Source organism: Anser cygnoides, chromosome 3, assembly GCF_040182565.1.
Source record: "Anser cygnoides isolate HZ-2024a breed goose chromosome 3, Taihu_goose_T2T_genome, whole genome shotgun sequence".
Classification (NCBI taxonomy): Eukaryota; Metazoa; Chordata; class Aves; order Anseriformes; family Anatidae; genus Anser; species Anser cygnoides.
In genome coordinates, this window is record NC_089875.1 from 45,257,249 (window position 1) to 45,280,773 (window position 23,525).

A 23,525-nucleotide genomic window follows, 5' to 3' on the forward strand; every position below is an offset into this window, starting at 1 on the left:
TCAGCACTGGGGAGGGCCATGACTACTTTCCTCTGGAAAGTCAGACCTTCTTTCCAACCACTGATGCCAAGCTAATTGGCACCAGGTGGGAGGAAGGGTGAAGTATGTGGTGGGGATGATGGAAGGGGTCAGGTCTCCTTGTGGTTCCACATTTCCAGGGCTGGCTCAGCAGGCTGTCAAGTGCTGTGACTTCCCCTATGTCACAAACAGAACGAAAATACAAGGTGGTGATCCTTCTGCCAGGTAGGAACTTTAAGGGATGGGATATAATCCCACATATATGCAGACAGACTGCAGCTATCTTCATTTCCTCAAACACCTTCCTAAATTCAGTCAAGGATTCAAGCACTGAAAATCTGCCTTCTAGGCTCTAGCTTTGTTGGGTGCAGAACTGAGGGAGGATGCTGGTCTGTTTACATCTTTTGTTGTTGTTGTTGTTGCAACTTTTAAAACCCTCTAGGCCCATTAGATGGGATCTTCAAAGGTTCTGAAAGGAAATGAGATGTTGAGTTTCCACCTTAAGCTCCTTTGAAAGCTCCCACCTGGATTCATTTAAATGTTGTAAAAACATGTTAAACAATTCATTATAAAGGTGTCTTTTAGCTGCCAGGGTGGTGGTGGTGATGGTGAGCTGGGGGGTGCGTCAGTCTGAAATTTAGGGGAGAGAAGAACCACCAAAAGGAAGTAAACTTCTTGGAACATTTCGGATAGACTGTGCCTTGAGGAAATAACTGAAGCATTTTCAGATGATACCTAGCCATGCAATACCTTTCCTGTGTCTTTGAGGATTCCCAGCAAAACCTCTGCCCTTGTGGCTTAGAGTAAATCTAAAGCTAAGCTGATCAAAAGGTAATGTCATGTAGGTCTTTGGATTGATTTTTTTTTTTTTCCCAACTGAAGTGTCTTTGCTTGCCTTCTATTGCTTTGGCCTTCTGAGAAACGTGCTCCTGGTAGGAAGCTGAAGGGAGCTCTTTCAGGGTGGAGTGCAGGTCAGTACGATACAGACGAGGCAGTTCTGGAAGAGGAAGACTGAAGATCTTGTAGGGGAATTCTGGTAGTGCAGGTTCTTGGATAATCTCCATCTGTAAAATGTGCAGTTTTTTTTTTTTTTTTTCATTCATGTGGATGAGGAGAATTTCACTCCAGGCACTGCTTCCCACCACACATTTATGCGATGGCTGACATTGTGGGGTTTTGCTCTTGGGTAAAGTCTCTTGGCAGTGGAAACATGCAATAAAATAGTGGCCAGCGCTGTGAGCGGTGGAACCACACAGACCTGGATCCCTACAGGTGGTGTCTGGAGGCTGAGCCCCTGTTTGGATTCTTCAGTGTGTAATGATGGCTGAGAGACTCCACATGGCAGACTCTTTCTGTAGCAGGTCTTTCACGAATCCTGTGAGAAGGTGATGCATAAAACACCCTTATCCCTCTGCCAAAATTAGTTGAAATTAGCCTATGGATTCAAAAGTTGTTAAACAGAAAGTTGACATGACAGAAACAAGCAAAAGCTGAACTAAAAGGTAACTTCAGATGTTAAACGTGTGATGCAGGGTGATGTTTGTTTTTCCTGTATCCGTTATACCGTACATTCACTTTGCAATGCTGTTCTTGTGACTGGATATCTTTTCTGCATGACCCATCAGCTGCAGAAATGGTATCCACAAAGGTATTTGAAGAAGCAGAGCACGGAGACAAGAAAGGTGAAAAATCTTTTCACAGAGGGAGTTACTCTCACATGCATGCCTGTGTCCCACACCACAGCGGAGATTACAAGTAAATAGGAGCTATTCATTTGCTAACCAGAGTTTGATCCGTCTCTGGATCCCAATCGGCAACTGAGCCTCACCAAGTCCCTGAAACACTGTTGGCATTGTTTACTCTATGTGGTACCAGGGAAAAGCTGGTGTTACTGTTATTTAGCACCAGTGCTCTCCAGGCTGCCAAAATCCTCATGCCAAAAAAGAAAGGTCATTTGAACCCCAGTGTCTGACAAAACAAGCCCAAACTGTCTACTGTGGGAACACACTTTTTCTTGGCTGATCCCATTCTGCAGCCAGAATGGGGAACGGCAAGCTCTTCCCCTCCTGCTGTGTTTAGAGGTGAGTCCTAAAATCCCAATGAATCATTTTGTTTGTCCTGTGACGCCTTTTATTTTTGAACAGACACTCTGCCTTTTGTTAATGACAAAGAAGTGGCTCCTTCCATCTCCAGTAAAGGAGTTCCTTTTGCAGGCAGCGCGTGCGTGCGGTGGCTGGCGGAGCGGCGGCAGGCTGGGCACCAGAGCTGCGCTGGCCCGTCTTGGCGAGCAGAAGGTGCTGGTTTCAAACTGCTCTCTTTTTCTCCAAAAGTCTAAATCAGTTTTATGCATTGCCGATGAAACGTTTATGTGCCACACAGTAGGAGTCACAGCCCACAGAAGTCTGCTCCTAACTAGCTGTATGCCTCTCCTTCTGATTCTCTGAACAGCAAGGCTGGGTTAAAATGATTGATCATGGGGTATAAAGGTTAGACTCCTAAATCCATATTTTTTAGTGCCGAGTGCCTACAGCTCCCACTACTTAGAGAGGACACAGTGACTCTGAGAAAACAAAGGTTGCCTTAGGCAGCCACAGGATCGCTTTGCTGCAGGCAGGAAACTGGAGCTCGCAAAGTTTCCACCTTCTACATATAAAATAGTGTGTGAACATGCTCCCGACGGCAATCATACTTCAGGGGAGTAATCTGAGGCAATTCCTAAAGCTAGGAATTATTTCTTGGTGAGCAGCAAAGATCTTTTTGGGGGTGAGTGCTGTGAAATAACAAGCATATGTGTCTGGGAAAAGCCCTGCCTCGCCTCACCTGGCAAGGCTTAAAGCATCACGGTTCTCCTTTGGTGTGGACAGTGTACAAGTAGGGCTTCAGAGACAACACTCCCTATTTGCTCTTGTGCATCTGAATGGTCTCTGAACTAGTGTCAGCTTGTTCCCTTCATGCAATGTCTAAATGGTGAAAGAGCCAATAACACCAGTAAGAGGGCAAAGGTATTGGCCTGGTGTTTAAAACACAAGTTTGTTTTATCTATATTCTTTGGTCTGCAGATATAGTTCTAGGTGAAACCAATACTGCTTCCCACCATTCTGAAACTGATAAACTGAGCTGTTTGCAATGCAGAAGTAGCTGATGCATGTAGTGTATGGTGCTTCTTATAAAAACAGGGGTTTACTTGGAAGGACACTGAACAAATTTCCTTTTCTGCTAATCAGGCTAGCTGCTGTATGCACTTTGACTTCAGCTCCTCAGCTTTCTTGATATGCAATGTACAATATTGTGCATGAATTTTGAAGCCTCCTGGGGTATCTGTGCTTTGTAAATGTAAATATGATCAATACTGTACAAAGCAAAGGAACAGAACTGCAGTTCTCTATGACCTGAACAGCTCCTGCTCTTTTTATGTACGTCTTGGTCTTTATTCATGGATCCAAAAATAATCCCTCCTTCCTCTCTTTGGTGGTGCTGGCGGGCTCTCTTCCAATGCCATGTACACTCATTTACATTTGCAGAAAAGTCTTTCCATGATAAAGAAAGCCCATAAGAAATAGTTGTGTGACCTCCAGGAGGAGATCTCCTCACGGTGGTGCAGGCAGTGCTATCAGCCAATGACCAAAGCGTTGGGGCTGTAGTGGCTTATTTGCAATGTCATACAGCTGAGTATGGGCACATTTCTGGTGACCGCAGAGGGGTCATGTAGATTTCCCCCTTGCCTATAGATGAAGGGTAATAAATATTCCCTTGCTTTGGTATAGAAAAAAACAGTAAATCATTCTGGTCAAAGTAGCAACAGATCCACACTGTGATGAATCCTCACATGGAACGTATTCTGAAAGAATAGCTGAGCATAAATAAAAGGAAGCTCCCATTATAAAATATATGAAACAGCTTGGCTTCCTAGTTGTATTTCTTTCACAGATGACTTCAGTGAACAGAGATTTCAAAAAAGAGAACAAGGCTGAAGAAAACCTCGCCCTGAGTGCCTAGCTGCTCTCCGTACATATTCTTGAAAAACAAAGGCGCTTTCAAAGCACATGGACAGAGAATAAAAGAACAAACAAGATGGTGCCCTCCATTTCAAAAGAGTCTCTTTGCAAATGCTTCTGATCTACTGATGGCTAATATTCTCCAGCTCTGCCTTCCCTTCCAGGAGGAATGTAATAACACTAGTTAGGAAATGTACCTGCAGCTTACAAATGAGTATACCCAAGGCTGTCCACATTACATATATCCTTTGTGAGTGAAGACTAGGTTGCAACCATCAGTGGCTGCTCACACATAATTGCCAGGCCCTGGTGCCGCACTTTCCATGCCTGTTAGGCAGTGTGTGTGTAGTGTTCAACCTTGGCTTAGCGTCCAGAGCAGCCTGGTTTTTGTTTTAGCTTTGCATGAAAATGGAGAAGATTTTTCAGTGGGATGGGTGGCTTAGAAGATAATACACTGGCCTTTCAGAGTTGGGAACGTGGTTTGGGTTCAGCCTGAGGTCTTAAACAAAACGACGCCAACAGTCTAGGCAACTCTCAGTATTCTGCGGACAAGACTTTGTAAGTTGTGAATTTGTCTCTGATTTGCCCCTGCACAGGCTGACTGTACTTTAGAGGGCAAAGCTAGCAAGGACATGGCATTGTATCAACCCCTGCTGCCTCCAGTGAACATGACAGTCCTGCTATCAGCTACAGCAGGAATAAGACAGTAACCCACGATTTCACCAGGAGACAACATGCACCATGAATGCCAGGACAGTCTGAGCAGTGTCCTTGGAAGATTAGAGCTCAAGGCTGTAGTCTAGCACAACCAAGGTATGTATTGTCAGAGGAGTATCATCAAATGCATGATGAGACTGCTGGATCCTCATGCAGTGGGCCTCTGGGATTGCCTGCAATGTTGATGGCTCCTGAATCTCACCTAAGAGAAAGCTCCCTGGCTTCACTGGCTTCGTGTGCACTATAGATCACCAAGCAAGCACTGCAGTGGGTATCCATTACAGGCACTCCTGGAGCACTGGTAAGTGTGCATCTCCTGGCCAGTACAGCCTTCATCATGATACATGACTGGACTTACCCAAGACAGGGACATCTACAAATGATTTTTAGCACACAGGACTGCTTCAGGACCACACTCCATTGCTGTGAATGGCAATGCTTCACCGTCTCAGAAAAGCTTTTTTAAGCTTGTTGACCTGTTAGCCAGCATTATGGTTCCTAACACAAACACACCATGTAAAGCCCCAGAGGATGGGTCCAGGTTAATGGAAGAGCTGACCCTGCTTGCCCTGTGCTCAACCTCTGGGCTGACAGGATGCACTCTACCTTAGGTGTGGAGATCACGGCTCAGCGAGCATGGTGCTGAGCTGGAGACAGCTCACACCGAGTGCTGTTCCTGTGAGCTCACCTACAAGACCTTCCTTCCTTTCTGGCAAAAACTGAACTCTGTTTGTACTGAAAAAAATAGGCAAGACCCAACCCAACTGATTATATTTCATCATCGGCTTGCATTGTTGGGACCCAGCTATACTCCATCAAAGGTCTGGCAAAAGAAAAACAGTCAATCAACCAAAAAACTGTGGCATACACGAACCCCAAACCTCCTAGGTTCACTAGTTCATGAGAACATGAAAGTATCTCATAATGCAGATGGACATATCCCTTCTCCTCCATGTTCTATGCCCCTGGGGAAGAAGAGAGGACAGGATGCCTGTCATAGGGGTGTGGGACTGAGGAGGTGGCGGGCTCTGCCTCAGCTCAGGGACAGCCCTCATACATTCCCAACTCTCCTTTGGTCCTTTCCTGGAGGCTTTTCAGGACAGGTTAGTCTGTTTAAACCGTCTTATAGCAACCTTTACAGAAACTCTCCTCTCTTCCTGAATGTCACTCTGTTCTCACACGTCCATCCACTGACTTGTGACATAAAACATACGGGATTTGTACATGTACGGATCATCACAATCTGTCTCCATCCCTCAGTCCTCTAGATGTGACCAAATCTCACTTAGGTTATTCAGAGAAGCTTGTCCATACTGAATATTTGTTAATCCTCCAAATAAACAGCATGGTGTTTTCCTACTTCTCTGTCTGTACCTTCCTAGTCCTAATCAAAGTGAAAATCCTGTTAGGCAGGGACAATTCTTATTGTCTTTGTACAACAGGTAGCTCACTGGCTTCGTGGTTTGCAATTAGACACATCACCAGCAACACTAATTTTTTCATAAAGATGAATAATAGGATTTTCCATTATGCCATTCTCTTTCCTATAAATTGCTAACATGTTGTGTCTAATAGATGCACAATTTCTGGCTCAGGTCCATTTGATTTAGGCTTTCAGGAGAAGGATCCATTTAAACAAAAATGTGCCTATTAAGTATAAGTACCTCGTCTTGCCCAGCAAATGAAAATTGAGTGGCACCGTCAAGCATTAACAAGTGTGGTCCTGCAAACACTGATGCTCCCATGTACTGCTCGTTTCCCTTCTGTGGTTGGGACTGGTATCACTGTGAAGTGCTGACACAGAGCACCCAACCGACCACTGCTTTGCTGAGTCAGGAGGAGAGACAGAAGAGAGCCTGTGAGGCAGGTGATCCTCTAAATTTGTTAGGTTGGTTAGGCTGCTGGGTTAATGTAATGTCTGGGTTGGCATTTCCACCCCATGGTCTCCACTTCTATGTCAGTTCATTTGGACTCTGATAGCTATCTTTTGTGTGCAAGCTCTGGGATCTAAGCCTTTTTCATCTAAGCTTGGCTTCCTCTTTTATTGTTTGGGTTTGTTAACTGGCTGCTGTCATCCTTCTCAAGTCCCCCAAACCATTTTTCATCCCCTTTGGTATTTTTTTTTTCCACAGGAAAGTCAGGAAGAAAGGCGTTTTCGGCAAGGCCTCCCTCCTTGCTGGGTTTCGTGCACTGACTTTAATCATTGCTTTGCCTGGAAAAGGGAAAGAGCTTTTCTTAGAATGTCCTACAGCGGCATGCAAGGACTTCCCCCCTTCTCCCTTCCTACTCATTAAAGCTCAATTGTTGACTGTTCTGGGGTCCCTGTGGGTAAAGCTTGTTTGTAATGTCAATTACCTTGAGTTTATGAGTTAAGAGCTGGAACTGGAAAAAGGAATCCTTCATTTAGCTGTCACTGGCATACACTGCAGTTCACTCAGCCAAGAGGAAATGGGGATTAAGGGCCCAATCCTGCTCCCTCTGGACTTGGTGGCACGGCTCCTGGTGAGAACAATGGGAGCAGACCCCGGCCTCAGAGGAGAGGGTGGCCCTAGCGAGGGTGCTCCCCTGCTCCCCAAGTGAGTGATGGTAATTACCGCAGGAGCGTCTGTTTGGTGCACTTCCTTCAATTGTTCCCCAGACCTTATTTTTCTTGGTGCTCAGAAAGGGTCATTTGTTTCGCTGGATAGCAAAGCTTGTCTGGAATGACTTAATGTGTTCCTGAAGCACTTGAAAAGATGGGTGATCACAGCGGGGAGAGGCAGTGAGAGTGGCTGGACGCAGGCTCTCTGCATGTTTTGGCCCGTCCTGGTTGGAGTGATAAGGGCGGTTTACAATGTTGGTGGCACGGGGCCACATTTTTCAATGAGGTATAAAGCAGCTGTGACTCCACTGTCAGCCAGAGACCTATACTGGGATATCCTGAGACAGTGTTCAGGAGCTCTTGTAAAGGAATCAAGGTGGCTCACCTAGCCTCTAACCAGGCTTTCCAAAGGGAATTTGCTTCAATAAAAGGTCTCTTGTTGCATGACACCTTGGACAACTGGATCCAGCAGAGCTTGGGATGTTGTGGGAGGATATCTCGGGCTCTCTGCTAAGCAAACACCTGACTCATGGTACAACTTGCAGGCTGGGCTTGATCTCTGTTGCTCTGAGAACATTTATTTGGTATAATGTGGACCTGTTAGGGGAGTGACAGGCTGCCAGGACATGAAAGAGAGAGGTCAGCAACCCAAATCTAATGAAGGCCCAACTATGGCATTTTTCACCCCAAGTGCCTTCCCTGCCACCAGAATGAACAGTTTTAATGAGAGGAGAAAAAAAAAGAAAAGAAAAAGAAAAAAATAAAACCAACCCTTTTTATCACACCACAATATGCCAATATAATCAAACAGATTTCCAGCTAGGTGTGCAAAGCCTGGCTTGCAAACACTTTTCTGCTGGTAACAGAGTTGGGTGTTCGTGTTTGTTCTTCCACCATGTGAATCTTTTTGGAAATGTCTGTAATAATACCTGAGATTTAAATGCTGTGAAAACCAGCAACTCCACACTATGTCACACATTCAAGTAACAGTAGCTGAAAAGTGCAGAACCTTTTTCTCAGCCCAGGGGACCGTAAGTTTTAATAATGACCCTCCTTTGCATTTCTTTTCGCTGACTATCTGAAGGCCTTAAGCTGCTGAGAAAGCACGAAACAACCCCCAAACACCTCCAGTGAGGAATACTAGAGTTATTGCTTTTCTCTTTAGAGAAGGGGTGTCAAGGCACAGAAAGAAAATGAAATGCCTACAGTTGTGCTGTGGAGCTCTGATTTCAGTAAGTCCTGATGGGAGGTGAAATCTAAAGGGACTTCCATGTCTGAGTCTCATGGGCATTGTTGCTTTGGAAATGTGTAATATTCACATTCCAACTTAAATAGCCTCTTCCAGCTCCTTTGTCCTCAAACAGTAGCATCTTTCTATTAAAATCCTAGTGGAGGAAAGATGTGCTTTTTTGATCTTTGAATTGCCGTGAATATTCCTCATTTGTAGGAAGTCACTGATGATGCATAAGCCATATAACAACCTTAACCTTAATCAAAACTGAACATTTTAAGGATCTTTTTGAGAAATTCAGAAACGTCATGACATCAGCTGCTTTTTGTAATCAGACATGAGTGCCTCTTGAGGACTCAGTTCCTGTGGATTCCCAAACTTCAGTAGCTTCAGGTTTATGATTTCATTGAAAGGGTCATCTGTTATATCAACAAAGACTCTGTAAGACGGCCTTACTTTAAGGCAGGGAATATCCCACTATGCTTGCATAGCTCTTAGGTTCCTGTAGTTCCAGGCAAGAAAACTTCCAACAAAAAGGTTCATGCTGAAAATGTATTTTGGAGGCATCTCCTTAATAACCAAACCCCAAGATTTGATTCCCACTCCAAAGTTCTCTACCTTAAAGAAATTTCCTGAGCCTTCTGAATTTAATTAAGAAAATGTGAAAGGGTAGAGCTATTTTTCACCCACCACTCTTCATTTTCGCCTGTGACAGTCTCCAAAAGCCAGTGCTGTTGCATAGAAGTGAGTAGCAGTGGCCCAACAGATTACCACGTGTCAGCTGAGCTGTGGTAACCTCAGTAGCTGTTTGCTGTGAATGCTCGTGCTCTGCCCTAGATGTGAGGTAATGCTGTTTAGCTGAAAACTTGATGAAAGACGCTTAAACTGAAACAGATTAAAAATGCAGACATAGACAGTTACAGAGGTTTGGCTGACATAGAGTAACTCCTTATGCCCCATACGGAGACTGTATGCCTGAACCCACGGGTTGCTTGCTCACAAGACTTGGTCTGTTCGTCACAAAAGTATACAGGTTGTGAAGCCCAGACAGAACTTTTTAAAAGACTGTAACCCCAGTTATACCAGTGTGCTGTGTGTTTCCTCCTGTGATCTCCAGCAGATGGTGAAAGAATTAATTGATCTGATGTTACCAAAAGTGTTGACTACACAGTGAGGTGTGTTTGTGTAAACATATGCTGATTGTGCACATTCTCATTTCCAGAGATACCAGATAGCAATTTAGCTATGTAACTCTTCCAGTAACAGTATGTTGGAAGTGACATGGGCAGGACAGAAAGCCCATGCTGTTCACTGAGGAAGAAAAAAAAAAAAAAAAGGCAACAAGGCTAGGCTGTAATTTTTATGTACACCGGTTTCTCCCAGGTGAAACAATGACAGATATTTTTATCCAAGCAGGTCATATTTTGATGAGGTGCCATGGGGTCTAGAGTTCAGAGGACAAGAGCAGGAGTCACAAAGGCTCTTGCTGTGCTCTAATCCCTCCTGAGCCATGGGCCTGCAGGGTGACCTTGGGTGTGACACTTGATCAGGCTGCTCAACCTTAGTCAAGAGGCAGCAAAACCTTCCCCTGCATGTCCTCATATCTTTTAAGCTTTTGAAGTGATGCTTCCCTTTCCCTAGCGAAAGTATCTGTTGATAGGTTATTATGTAATGAACAATTAATACCTGATTCCTGGTGCATTATTAATGAATAATCAGCATTATTATGAGTGCTGTGAAATGTAAAGAGTTGCCAGGAAAAAAAAAGATTAATAATGATGGGTTAGTGTATTAAATGGATGTGGATTTTGGGTGCTCTGTTGCCAGATTCTGCAGTTTTGTCATGGAACTTGCTCTCTCGATGTTTAGTGTTTCCCCACAGTGATATATATAGACAGGAAAATGCTTAATCATGGCTTGTCAAGGTCTGTAAGATAAGATTTTTCTGAAGTATGACTGATTTTTTTTTAAAGATGCCGGTGTTTTCAAACTAGGAAAAGCAAGTGTGGTTAGAGGCTGTTAGCTCAGCCCAGAGGGAGGAAGCAATGTGGTGCCTACACAGAGGCACCCAGTGCAGTTCTCCACATGCCTCTGGCATTCAGCTCCCACTCCTGAGGGGTGCGTATCTCCCCTAGATGTCCTGGACACCCGAAGACATCTAAAATGGCACTGGACACCTACGGGTCTGACTTAATCTAGTGGCTGCATTTTAAGAGGTCTGGAAAAATCACAGTACTGGTAAAGGTGGTGTATAACACAAGTGTGTTTAACCCATTTGTTAGGCTGGTTAGCTGTTGTGATGGTTCACTAGCTGCAGGCAATGCTCTAGTTGCCAGCAAATGGGAAGATTGCTCAAACTACCTGAAATGGCTGACGCTCCTTTGGAAGAAGAGAGAACTAAATTCCAGCTGGCAATAGGACCTTCCTCAGAGGGTACCCTTGGGGTCAAGGGGACCCTCCTTCCTGCCTGGTGAGACAGGAAGAATTTCTGGCAGTAGGTCATGCTGCTCATTGGCATGGGTTTGCTGGTCTCAAGGCTTGCCATGGATAAATGCACAATATTTAAAGTGACCTGCTCTTATCTATACCAATCCATCGGTGATAGTTAGAATTCGGTAGCCTAATTTAACTGCTCATTGCTGTGGCAAGCAAGATGTACATCTCTTTGTAGCACTTCCGTATTTTGTCTCCTTGCCCTTACTTACACAGCTTCTGGACACTGACTTTTTTTTTTTTTCTTTTTTCTTTTTTTCAGCAAGACTTTTGGTTAAACCAATCAACTTTCCTGTAGCTCTATTTGCCTCTTTTCTGAAACCTCTTAAGTGTTATCTTATAACCTTAGATAATGATCTTCTCACTCTTCCCTTCTCCTTCCCCTCAAGATTTTTGTAATTCTTATAATGTCTAATCTTAAGTTTAGTAAAGATGTTCTTAGAACAAAAATAAAAAAGTCTGTCAGGATGGACTGACCTGAACTGACTCACAAACTCTAGGAATTGGTGTATGATTGAAAAAGTGAGTCAAAATGCACTTTTTTTTTTTGTTTTAAAAAATCTGAAGAGTGTCTGCTGAGAGACTTGAATAGTATTTTCAGGCTGATAAAATTTTAGCTGTGTGGCTGGTGACAGTGGAGGATGTTACATGCATGCTGTATTTGCAAGAGGCTGTATTTGCCTCTCTGTCGTCTCTCTCCTGAAACATCTCCCTTCCTGCATGGAAGGGTGGCATTTGTGTTTGTGGAATGTGTGCAAGTAACTTCTTGTGGTTGTGAGGTCTCAGCATCATCTTCTGAGTCAGGAGAGCCCCTAGGCAGAGGAAAACTTAGCACAAGGACGTTCAGGGATTTTAAGTGCTAGCTTTTGTGGCCTTTGGTGCTTAAAATAGTTATGTGCAGTTGTGAAAGGAGAGGGAAGTGGAGAGCTGGGACAGAGAAACTTTCACCATCTCTTTGGCAGCAGAAAGCAAATCTATCAGACAGTGACTGCAATGTCAAGGTGGTGCACAGGCCTTGTTGTATCAGGGGTCAGATCCTCCGACCTAACCTGTTCTTCAGGGTGAGATGGGGCTGCTGGGTCAGCCCTGCTCCCCAGCAGAGCCTAGCTGTGTTTTGCAGTGGTTCTGGTTTTCATTGCCACTGTGAGCTCTCACCTCTTCTCCTCTCCGTACTTCTGTTGTACTTGCTCACGTTTATCTCCTGGGGATCAAGATGTACTTGAACTTTAGAAATGAAAACGGAAATTTGAACAGGAAACATGGCAGATTGACATGTTCCTCATTATCACTGCTACATTTGTTGGACATATGTTTTAAAAATCAAAACACTGCAGTATTCAAAGCCCTGGGGGTGGGGACCAGGAGGGAGACCCGTCCATGCCCCACCCAGGGCTTTTATTCTTGAGGATGATTCATCTGTAAGGCCAACCCTCGCCAACACTGAAAGTACTTAGTTTCTCTTCAGACATTTCCTGACTGAAATCCCAGTTCTTCCTCAAACATGGTGTGAGCTTACTGTACAGGGAAAACACCATGGACTAGATTATGCCCTCTAGGAAAAACCAAAATCCGCAAATACAGGCTTGCTACATCTATCAGCTTTGGAAGAAGGGCACTGTATTCTGGATCAATCTGATAGCCCGAAGTATAAGTTGGTCCATTGCTGGGTTTACAGGTGTCAGAAAATCAAGACTGGACTGCTCTGCCCATGAACATTGCATCCCTACTGAGTTTGTGCAACAAGTCTGCATTGCCCCACATGCATCATGTTTGCTAGGCAGTAGGTCTGACTGGTATGTGCCCCTGGAAGCTTTCACCTGTCTTATGTAGGAATGGCTCACTGCATGCAGATCAGCAACTTGTGCACTTTGTCTCCGATGTGGGGCACATCAGGCTGCTCTGTGCCTCCCCACTGTTGGTGAGGCAGTACAAGGCCTAATGAGTGAGTGAAAAGGACCTAAGAAACTGCAGTCATTTCTTATGCTTCTTGTTAAAAAGAAGTTCCTCAGAACTTCTCTTCAGTCTCTTCAGTAGCGTATCTCCTGAGAGAGTTGACCTTATCCTACTATTGGAGTGTCTTCAGACAGAGAAATATGGGATGATTTACCCTTGATATCTAGCCCCGGTGGACTCTTTGATCAACTTCAGCCTAAGTCAGAGGAAAGAATTATCTCAGAGAAAAATTGTGATCCTAACCCACCCATTCCCAAACTTGAAGGATGCAATTTCACAGCATTAGGAGAACCTCCGAAAGGGCTCCTTGGAGAAGGACAGCAGTATCATAGATATGGGACTCCCCACAACATTTTAATCTGCCTAATTAAATCTGCCTGTCTGCATGGCCTCTTTGTGCAACAAATGATAATGGGAGAGATGCTGCAAGAAAGGTACCTTCATTATCAGTCAGTTAATTAAGTCGGTAATTTTTGTTTAATATTTGAGAAAAAAAAAAAGTCTTCTCATAGATGAAGTTAACAGGGTGCTTGCTGAAGATACATGGACTTCTCTAGTCTCAGTGAATGGTGGAAGAGCTTCTGTCATCATCTTGCAGCCATGTTCTTGTCTACCTGTTAGCTGCAGAGATTTGGAGATTTGGAATGAGGTTTTAAAGTGCTTTGCTTGCCACAAGTCAGGCACTCAATGAGGTGGCCAGTATGAATGTGACTCCAAAGGACTGCAACAAAGATGTAACCACTCCAGCATGGACAAAGCTGTTGAGGCAGGTACTTTTGGAGCTGAAACACTAAGAGCTTCTTGATAGTCACAGGCTTTGAGGAGTAAGTCTGTATTTAAAGCTGCTTTTAGGAGCCACAGTATGTTTATTTTGTACTTCCTGGATAGAAGGATATAGAAAAGGATTTAGCTTAAGCATATCACATTTTTGAAGAGTGGTCTTCTTTTCAAGAATCGAAACACAAGCAGCTGTTGGACACACATCAGTCCCTGCTTGGTGTAAGTCAAGATGGTCTTTAAAGCAGGGTGGGATTCTTGTGATCATGTGGGCATTGATCTTCAGAGAAAGTAGCAAGGCCTTTGGAAACACTCACCCAAACCCACTTCTGTGGGTAATTTTTAGAAGAAAGGTATTTGATTACCAGAAGCTGTGAGAAAAGAGTTCATACATTTCTGATCCTTCATCTGTCCTGTTGGTAGAAGTTTGAGCTATACTTAAATAAATTAATTTTCTTCTGCAGAGTCTCTGTGAGATAATACTTTCCAGTGAAAGGAGCTCCAAAACATGTAAAGGCAGATCACAAAATAAACACAGGATGTAGGTAGTTTTTCTACTTTTGTTAAACTTCTGTGGCCTGCCCCCTGTAAATCTGGCACCTTCAAATATAATTACATCATAGCTAGGTCATTGAGGGCTGTATTGTGACAGGCTTTACAGGAGAACACGGTGTTGGCTGAGAAGGCTTAAATAATCCCTGTTTTCACATCTGTTGTTCAGCAGGAGGGAGCAGGTTGTCTTCCAATTGTGGTACGAGGCAAGGAATTGTGGAAGATGGAAAAATCATAACTTTTTTTTTTTTTTTTTAATCAGCTGCAGAGGACTCCACTAAAGAAGAGGTTTGAAAGCTGCATTTCAACGTGTTGCCTCCAGGGCTGGTGGTGCTTTTCCTGTCGCCATGTTACTGGTCACATGCAGACCTGGCTTCCTGCTAGACCTGCTGAGGTCCTGGGGCCAGCTGTCTCTGCTGAGAGTGGGCAGCCCTGGAAAATACAATTTTTACTCACTCTTGGCCATGGACATCACCAAAAGACTTGCCTCTAAATTAGGCCTTAGTAATAGCTGGCCTGAATATGGACTTGACTCTCGTTGCTGAATTACATGACTGAGCTGTGGAGAAGAGAGGCACACATTTTCCAGATGCTAATCAATCTGGACCCTTATGTGAAAGCTGCCTGGAGAAGTTTGCTGGTGTGATCAAACAGCTTCTGCTTTGGTCTTAGGTGTAGCTCTTAACCTTAATTTCATTAACTTTGTATCAATACAATGTGTATTTACAGTGTAATTTGGGGAAAGAAACCTTTGTTCCAGAGTAAAAATACTCACAGGAGGATTACTCTGTTACAACTACAAGAATCAGAGAATCGGAGAATCAGAGAATCACAGAATCATAGAATGGCTTGGGTTGGAAAGGACCTTAAAGATGATCGAGTTCCAACCCCCCTGCCATAGGCAGGGATGCCACCCACTAGATCAGGTTGCTCAGGGCCTCATCTAACTTGGTCTTGAACACCTCCAGGGATGGGGCATCCACAACCTCTCTGGGCAACCTGTTCCAGTGCCTCACCACCCTCTGAGTGAAGATTTTCCTCCTAATATCTAACCTAAATCTCCTCTCTGTTAGTTTAAAAGCATTCCTCCTTGTCCTGTCAATATATGACTAAGTAAATAGTTGCTCTCCATTTTTTTTATAGGTCCCCTTCAAGTACTGAAAGGTTGCAATGAGGTCACCCCGGAGCTTTCTCTTCTGTAGGCTGAACAGCCCCAGATCTTTCAGTCTTTCTTCATAGGAGAGGTGCTCCAGCCCCTTGATCATATTGCCATAATTATGCAATCTGCTGGGAGGACTGCAGAAACTAATCAATTTCTCAGGTTTTCTGTTTCCTACTTTATCTTTCTGGACTCCTTCTTATGCAGGGTTCTTTTTTATAGGCAGGGTTTCAGGAAGGTTTCCAAAGGTAACAACTGGAGTCACCTAAAATAAAGGCTATATTGCAATTTCCAAATATTTCCATAAATAGATGCAGGGAGATGGGAAAAGGGAGATGCCCAGAGCGGCTGTCTCTGCACTGGCTTTTTCTCAGCTCAGCATTATTGAGCACATCATCACCAACAGTACTTGGTGAAACTTCTTTTTTTTTTTTTTAAATTTTAAGTGAGGTATGCTGACTAAAAGTTGAAGGTATTGCCTAGAAGAGCAAAGTATTTATTTCTTCTCACCATACCTTCCAGTAAAATGATGATATGCAAATTCCTCTTTGGAATTTTCTACATATCCTCCAAAGGCTGACATCCTAGCCAGCTCTTCCTGGATGAGTTGTCAGCTCAGAAAGAAAACTGAGCCTATAATGTGTCAGTCTGATCCCCACTGAGAGGGCAGGCTCCAAAGGGAGTGCAAAGATTTAAAAAGGAAAGGGTATTAATATGCCAGCAGGTCATATGATATGTAGCATAATTTCTGGGGTCTAGGGTTGATTTCCTTGGCTATGCATGTGAGACTGACATGTCCACTTGGTGACATGAAGTGCAAGGTTTTGGTTATAATAAATGATCTTGCCTTTCTTTCCTGTGCCCATGTTTGACTTTTGTACTTGCTTTGCTGTGCTTTATTTTACAGCAATGAAAGCAGCAAATCCCATGTGTAGAGTCTGATCACAACCAGCATACTGCTGTGAAAGAAACGGGTCAAATGCTGGTCTCACGTGCAGCAAGCTAAGCCAGAGTGCCTGCCTGCCAGCTCCGAGCTAGCAGCTCAGACTGGTAGCCTGCCTGAGTTTTGTTATGCTCTCTGTGGCTTGTGGTTTTCACTTCTCTGGGTAGGCAGCGTGTTTTGTGAAAAGGGACACCTGGACAAAGGAGTGGGGCTTGATCTCTCTTAAAATTGCTAAGTTATGAGATGGGAGAGCTGATTCTAGGTAGTGCCCTGGGACTTGTAGCTGCGCTGGCTGCTCCAACAGGCTTTGTGTCCACTGGTTTTTGTGTTACCTGTTTGCCAGGATGGTTTGTGGAAGAGCAGCATTGCTGCCATGAGCAGGGTCAAGAAAACCATGGCAGTATTCAGCATCACAAGGAAAGGGGAGTATTTTTGTACAAGACTAAAATGTGTGCAAATCTTTAACATTTCCACCACACATCCTGGCACTGTAGCATAAATTCCAGGCCATTTTGGCCTCATCAGAGCTAGGGAATGACCTGATGCCATGTCACGTGCACCAAGTAACATGATTCAGGCACGAATTATCACTCTGTGAGCCATCAGTCAGTGGTGTTACGTACATGACAGCATGTCCAGCTGTGCTGTGTTGGGGTGTGTGTGTGATATTAAGGAAAGACTGTGCCATCTTCCCCTCTGCTGTGCCACTGAAGGCTGCCATTTCGCTCTCTGTACAGGGTACTGCTAATAAAGACATTTGATCTGGCCAGTGTAGCTGTTCTTAATCTGTCCTGCTGTCTGGTTTTCAAACACTATTAGCACCCTGAAAAGACAGAGATACTAGTATTTTCAAAACACATAGTAATTCATGTGTTTCAACCAGTATGCCTACTAAACACCCTTGTTTACTTAGGTTAGGCAGGGCCCTGGGCCCAGGAGAATAAAAGATGTGACCACACTAGTTCATGTCCATGACCTGGGAGGTGCACCCTGCTAGCACAAAGAACAACTTGGATTTTTCCTTTTTACTCTAATTATGACTTTTCTTCTCCCGAGGTAAGATTCAGCTTGTACATCACCAAAGTGATTTGTCAGCCAACCTCGAGTAGCCTCAAAACCGTGGAATGTTGTAAAAATGCAAACATGTAAAATGAGAAGACATCTAATGCCAGCCTTTTGGTGGAGACTAGATTTAGGCTTAAGACAGCTGGTGCCAGAGCATTTGCCTGTTAATGTTCCTAGGCTCTGGAATGCCTTGCAAGGGGATATCAGAGCAGCAGAATCAATTAGTGCTCTTAGAAGTAGCATTAAGACTTCTTGGTGACATGATCATTTTTTACTTGGAAGAGAAAATTGTATGGGCTGAACTGCTAGATGATAGAGGTGTTAAGTCATTGTTACAGGGAAGAGAATAAACCACAGTTAAGAAAGGAAAAAGAAATACAGTTCTTCAGATGACGATTTGCATTTGTGCTGTGCTTTACCACCTGGGAGCAGGGAAGAGAAGAGCAGGCTGTTTCAATGTGACATGCACAGATTCATGCCTGCTTTACTCACATGAGTTATGGTGAGGAGTTTACTTTCATCTGGCCTTTGACGCAGACTTCGTGCCTGTGCAAGGAAGTCAGGCAGCGTAAAAATTCCCGTCAGCACTCTGGTGGGGTGATGCATCCTTTTAGACAAACAGATAAAATATATAGGGATATGTGCCTGATTGCTTTTTCTCAGTAGCAAATTCCAGGCAGGGATGTGCAGAGCTCCTTTCCCTCGTTGCTGAGCTGCATCAGCGGCTGCCATGGGCAGCGTGGTCCCTTCCTGCTGTGTCAGAGCAGCAGTAAGCATCTGCTTTCCTTCGAGCCCAGAGGGATTTCTGCTGAAATCCCTGTAAGATTCAAAGGAATCTACTGCTGTTCCCTTCCTTAGAAGTCACTGCCTCACTTCAGAGAGAGAAGACCTGACGTCTCCCTTGTGCATCTCCATCCTGACCCTGTTGAAAAGAAACGGGGAGGGGATGGGAGCCACAGCCTCTCTTTGCCCCGGTTCGCAGGGTGGTGACTGAGGCAGGGATCCCCTTCACAGAGCTATGAAACAGCCGTGGGTTTTTAAACTGCCCGCTGGGATTAAATACAAACCAGAGATCTGAACATTTCATACCTTTGCCCTAAGTCACATCCCATACTTCTTTCCCCGTGCTGCAGGTTGTACAGGACTGAGCCCTACAGAAATACAACATCGACCCGAGCAAAAGCGGGCTGATGCTTTTGCCTTGATACAGGAAGAGTAAACCTCAATTCTCTGCTTGTCAGTGACCTCCTGAGTTATACAGTGGCACTGGCTGTATACCTGCCGAGAGGCAGTGCTGCTTTGGAATCTGTGAAGGCACGACGCCTTGGAAGGGTGCTCTGATAAGCAACAATAACAATGATGACAGCAAATGTAGGCCAAGTTCTTGTATTTGCTGACCCCTGTCCATATGGGTAATAGGAAAGACTCAGGCAAGCAATGAAATTTTTCCAGATGGCAGCCACTGAAACACGTTTATCCAGAATAACATGAACGGTCCTACTTACTTCTGCAGGACCATGAAATGCTATGCACAGGGATAATGCACAGGGAGCGTCTGGTCTGAGTCTGCTCTTGATTGTAAGAACCACCAATTTTTGGTGGTGCAGTTAAATTCTACACCAGCTGTCACACCTGGACTTGGCCAGGATTTGTACCAGATGCTGTGACTGCCACATCTTACAAGGTGAAGAGCAGAGGGAAGATCACTGCAATAGTGGTACTTTCTTTCCGGTGTCCTCCTAGGTAAAAACACTACTAACGGGACAGTGCTTTTTTCTGCATAGGCAGTGTACTTTCACTGACTCTGTGCAAGGCAGAACACCTTTGGGATCTTTACAGGAAAGAATAAAGGATGCAAACAGAATGTGGATTATGTGAAGCTTGGCTTTATCAAAGGTGAATTGTGCCAGAAGAACCCGATATCTTATCAAAGTACACTAATTGGTTTTCCTGGTAAAGGAAACATGGCTGATCTGTCTGGTTATCAGCAAAGCATTTGATATGATGCCACAGGGGAAATTACTTGTTCAGAGGAGGATGATGGGGTTAGGTAGAAGAATGGTAAATGTGTGGAGGCCTGGCTGAGGAAGGGATGAATACAGGTAGTGTTGGGGTGGGAGTGATGAGGAGGGAGGACACTCCTTGTGCAGTTGCTAAAGGGGTAGTCTTGGGACAGATTCTGCTTCATATTTTCATTAATAACTTTGTCATGAAAGGTAGGAATGTGGAAATTAAATTTGCAGACGAAGGTAAGTTTGGGAGCATAGTTATTGTGGAGTAAGATTGGGGTACGGTACAGGAAGAAGTGGCTGACCTTGAGGACTGAACAAATAGAAATGGGATGAAACTCAATATTGCAGAGTGCAAGGTCATGCACTTAGGGACTAATAACATGAATTTCCACTATAAGCTGGATGCTTATCAGCTCTAAACAAGCATGGAAGAGAAAGACTTGGGCGTATTAGTTGGTCAGGGTAACTAAGAAGCAGAGATATCATGCAACCATGGAAAAAGCAAATGTGAGCGTAGGGCATACGAGTCACAGCCCTCCCAAGGGGCAGGAAAGTATTAATGCCACCGGAGAGGGCTGAGAGCTCCCCTGGAGCACTGCTGTTTGCTGTGGTTGAGAAAGATGAAGCCCAGCCAGCGCAGGTGCAGAGCCAGGCTGTTAGGAGCATCAGGGGAGTGGGAGATCGTTGTGCCAGCCCTGGCCTCCATTGCCCAGCAAATGGTGGCCCAGAAGGGACACAGCAGCTTTCTTTAAATGCAGGAGGGGTAAACACACAGGAGAGGAAAGCACTGGCTGAGATCAGGACAATGCTGGCACGTGAAAAAGTTCAAAGAGAAACTTACTGGCACCACGTTAGCGTGGTGGCAGTGCAATGAGAGGGGGACCCAGCCTGGAGCTGAGGGAGGCACGACCTGTCCAGGCCGGCTGAGGCCATTTGGAGCAGCTGCACTGACCTTCTGCCGAGGCACCGGCCTCCAGCCTACTGTGCTTGTGTGCAGGGAACACTCAGCCTCCATTTTAATTGCACAGCATTGTCATCTGCAGTTCAGAAACTACAGTTCCATACTTTTTTTGTCCATTTATTTCAAACAAAGGTGTTTTTTTTTAGCCTTTTTTTTTTTTTTTTCTTTTTACCTTCTCTCCCTTCTCTCCCCCTATTTCTGTTCTTCCCCCACCAATGCTGGATGACATTTACCAGAACCCAGTGTGATTTAGTGACCTTGGGCATACTGTGCACTTTAATTTGTCAATTTGGGAAATTAATTTGTGGAAGAATGAGTGGGAGTCAGAGGTCAGGCGGCTGGAGCGCAGACCTGCTGACAGGTTGACTGTCCATGGGGGGCTAATGAGAGCACACCACCACGCCAACGGAACAAAAGCAGACAGATTACACCGCCCGCTCGCCGCCGGCATCCAGTAACACCCGGCCCTTGCACCTCCATTCCTGCCACGGTCCTGCCTCGTGCTGCTGGGGCAGCTGCTCAGGAGCCTGGGAGGAAGGTGCCAGTCACAGGGTGCAAAGCCATTTCATGGCGAGGACAGGAGCTCCAGTCCTAGCCCCATGTGGAGGCTGCATTTGGGTGCTTGCAGTCCCCGAGTCTGCAGCCACCTGGGGCCTGGGTGGATTCAACATCTCTGCTGGGTGTCAGCGGCTGTGATGGGGGATGTGGGGTTTGTCTAGTGCAGCCTGATGCTGCCACAGTCTGCGAGGGCAGCTGCAGAGCCAGAGTGCTAGCAATAAGAAATGTGACAGCTGCTGCTCAGCACCTCTCTGCTCCAAACTCTCTCCCCCGCTCAGCTGGCGAGGTGTATATCCTTTAGGTGAATTCCTGTGGGTGCTTGCCATTCATCTGCGTGCAGCATGAGCAGGGGTTTGACCGCAAACAAGACCTGAACGTGCTGGAGACAGATTGCATCTGCTGCCCTGAGGCAACCGAACTGCTGCATCACGCTCAGGCTCCCCCGAAGCACCCGGGCAAAAGCAGCGAGCTGTGGAGGATGACGAATGCCTTACAGTGCCAGCAAGTCCTTGGATTCTGCCTTGGAAATGAACTGGGAGTGGGCAGGAGGCACGGCTAGGCCACCTTCGAGGCAAGGCCGCACCAGCAGGGCCGCTGGGGATGGGCCCTGATGAGATGGGCCCTGATCAGCTCCATGCTGCAAGGCTCAGGGACAGTGCTTCTGTGCCCAAGCGCAAAAGCTCAGGTTTCTGCCTTCTTTCGTGCTAGCAGAGGCTGGAAGGACCAGACTCAGCATGCAGAGCCCACAGGGCAGGAGAAAGAGCCTGCACATTGTGCTCTGGTAAATAACAGCTGGCTCTGTGCACATGAAGCGAGGGTAGGTTTGAAGGGTGCTCCTCACTGTTGAGTGGCTGACTAAGACGTGAGGCCCTGATGGCTGTTTGGGGAAGGGAGCACAGCAGGATATGAAAGGAACCTTTTTGCACCCATAACAGATAAAAATAAGGTAGAAAAACTCCCTGGGGCAGCAGCCTGCCTGGCCTGGAAGGTTTCCACAGCTGTATGTTTACTTTGAAATTTGCACTTGAAGTGGGGCATGGCTCCCAGAGGTTGTTCACAATTTGGGGAACGAGTGCAGTCTCCATAGTCTCCAGCTCTTCAGCTGATCCAGGTCATCTGCTGAATGTGAAGTTGAATTTGAGGGACATCTCAGGCAGATGATACCATCAGGAGTGCCCATGAAGACCACTGTGGCTTCCATATTTCCCCTGGTACCACTCAGGCATGAAGTCCCCTTCAGCAGTTACCTGCCTGACTTTAGCAGTTATCACTGGCATGGTCAGTCACATCCTCTTATGGGCTCTTCCAGCTCCCCTGTTCAGAAGGACCACAGGATGCTTTGTATTTCCACGTTTCCCTAAATCCCATCAGATCCTGACTGCTTTCAGCCACACACCTGCTCCATTCCCACTGCCTGCTGTGGCTCTGCGTTGTGGTCCTCACTATCAACATTCTTCCCCCTGGACTTCTTACATTTCACCAGAGCCAGAGGAGACCTGGCTCTTGCAGCTCTTTTGAGCTTCTAAGGTTTCTAGGAGACTAGGGGTTTATTAAACAGTTCCAGAGACACAGTGGCAGGAACAAAGTGAGGTCCAGCAGACTGGGGAAGCAGAAGAGGACCAGGAAGGTGCCTTTCAGGGGCTGGCAGGAAGAGGAGACCTTGCAGACCCCATCCTGCAAGTTGCTGTGGCCTTTGTAGCTTGCAGCATTTCTCCTCTCTGTTTCGAAACCTTGCTCCCATGCTCTATTTACTTGACAGGTTAGGGCATTCCCACTATACCTGGCTCCCAAGATATCTTGTCCATCAGCAAGTAGTGGGAAATTCCTGCACTTTTGTGTGTATGTGTTTGGGTGTGAAGGCTGAACATCTCGTCAACTTGCTTATTTGCTTATTGTTCCTCTTTTGTTTCTCAGACCCGACAAGAGTGCTCCGCTCACTGGCAAGTGGCCTCAGACCCTGAATCTGTGGCTGCCCTGAGAGGGGTGTGCAAAGGGTCTCATTCCCCAGCTGCCTACACATGGGACAGCTCATGGCCCCTGCAATGTCGCCTGGGAGCCCAGCACACGTGGGTTGGCTCTGAGCAGAGCACCCCAGGACACTAGGCCTGCAAAGGAAAGGCCTGATGGCTGTCCTGTGCAAATGCATGTTTTCCTCTACTAGGAAAAAAAATACCTTTTTTTATTTCCTGAGTTTTTATTTATACAGGAGGTGATTGCTTCATCCCTATTGGTCCTCTCTAGCAAAGCCTGATATCCTTCCCCTTCTTTGTGCCTTGCAAGGGTTTGGCTTGGATTTTGGGTACAGTGTCCACAGGGACTCAGCTCACCTCGTTCAGACCTATCATATTAACTCAGAGCAAGGAAGATTTGGTCTTGTCACCTTTGTATCCAGTAGATTTATCTCACTCCTAACCTGGCTGTAACAATGTGGGTTGGATGTTCTGTTACCTTGTGTCCCTGCACTATTAGCCTGGGCTTCCCCAGTGACAGCCAGGATGGACATGAGCAAA